This window comes from Sapajus apella, unplaced genomic scaffold, assembly GCF_009761245.1.
Source record: "Sapajus apella isolate SASKATOON/1434 unplaced genomic scaffold, GSC_monkey_1.0 scaffold31, whole genome shotgun sequence".
Classification (NCBI taxonomy): domain Eukaryota; kingdom Metazoa; phylum Chordata; class Mammalia; order Primates; family Cebidae; genus Sapajus; species Sapajus apella.
In genome coordinates this window covers 24,302,032-24,303,966 of record NW_022436971.1, presented here as the reverse complement: position 1 = coordinate 24,303,966, position 1,935 = coordinate 24,302,032, and positions in this window count along the sequence as shown.

Below are 1,935 nucleotides of genomic sequence, written 5' to 3'. Positions count from 1 at the left end.
GCAGTCAGGCGTGGGCTTCTCCTGGAAGTGCGCCTGGGTGGGCTGCAGTGCCCATGGCCACACGCTATGATTTTAAACAGAATTTACTTCACTTTGATCAAGTGCCTGATTCATAGCTCCGCAGCTCCTGTGACAAATTCCGCAGTGAGGCCCCTAATGTATCCAGATACTCGCAGTGCGGGGAGGAAGAAGGGTGTGGACGAAACACACCTGACACTCCACACTGACTGGCCCAGAGGACACGGGCCCAGGCACCAGGTTGCCCGCCATGCATGCAGGCGCCACGCACAACAGACACACTCTGTGTGGACCGGGGAGACCGTGGGCAAGAGGGGGCTCACCAATTGTCACTAAAGGCGCCTATAGGACACCAGGAACCCCATGGCTCAGACTCGTGGAGTCAGGAGCTGCAGCAGGTGGACCTGGAACCTGATGTTACAAAGAACGACCCGCAGAGCCTGTCCTGGGGGCCCTGGGAGGAGCTGGCACAGGCGGAATGATGGGCCGGGGTCACCAGCTCCTTCCCAACCCGAAACAGCCTGTGCGGGGGCCCCAGGGCTCTGTCTGGGGTGTCTGACCCCACGGTCAAAGTCCTGGATCAAAGAGAAACTTCAGGAAAATTAAGTTTCACAGAGTTTAACTGAGCCATCATCTTGCAGCCTTCCCAGCCCAGGGTCTCTCAGGCCTCCAGCACAGCAGCATGGGGGAGGAAGCTTTATGGACAGGAAAGGAAAGGGACAGACGGAAATGGAAGTGAGGGACAGCCAGGTTGTCCACAGCCGCGTATGCCTTATTTTAACAGGGTTCTGCACCTGATCAGCCAAATCTCGGTGACGGGCACAAGGGTGGGCCACGGTCTGTGTACAGCTCCATTTAGTTCAGGATGTGCAGAAAAACCTCTGGGCCGAACTTAAAATACGTAAAGTCGCAGCTTTAGGCTACACTGAATGTGACGGCCTGGAGTGGGGCCTCCCTTACCGAGCCATGGGCGACTCCCTGCCCCTCCCTGGGGCTGACTCAGAGCCAGGCCGGCAGCCTGGAACGGCACCCCCACCTCTGCCTAGCACCCCAAGGCCAGGGCTCCGCGCTGTGGGAAGCACCAGCCCCAACAACCTTCCTCTAGAGCTCCCCGGGCCGGCTGCAGAGGCGGCCTCCGTCTGGTGAGCAAATACCAGCCTGCGTGGAACATGGGTGAGGGCACCGCTCTCTGCTCCACTTTAGGAAAGAGGGGCCTGGGATAAGAAAAATCATTCCTTTTTCTAAAGGAACCAAGGGTCATGGGCTCCGCTCGGAAGCAGCCTAAGGCTCCATACGGCTGACACCCCGGAAGGTGTGCTTGCCTGTGCGTGTGGTGGGGTGCGTCTCGAATGGGGCCCTGGAACCTGGCCCCTGGGGTGACAGCCCCACCCAGCCCCTGAAGCTGCGAAGCCGGGAGAGTGAGCCAGGTCCCTGAGCGGCCTGCACCCACCCAGCGGCTTCTCTGCTTCTCACCTGATGGGCTGGTGTTGAGCCCAGACCACTGTGGCCTAGAGAGAGGGGGAGGCCTTGGCTGCTCCTGCAGAGGCAGCTCTGACGTCATTCTCAAAATCCGACTATTTTAATATTTGAAGGTATTTAAATGTGTTTACTTGGTTCGAATTTTAAAATAAAAAATAAATAAGTAAAATCCCACCTTGTCCTGCTTGTTCACCCAGCCACAGAACTTCCTGTGTGAAGCCAGTTACTTCTTCTGTGTCTTCTAGATCATTCCAGAAACAGCCTGTGCACAAGCAAAAATAAAAGCAAATAACATGCATGTATATATGTATGTGTGTATATATATCCCCCTATTTATGGACAGGAGGACACCCTTCATACACACACACACAGTGCACAGTGCATGTCACACCCTGTTACAGACAGGAAAATGTCCCCCCCACACACACAATGCACAGT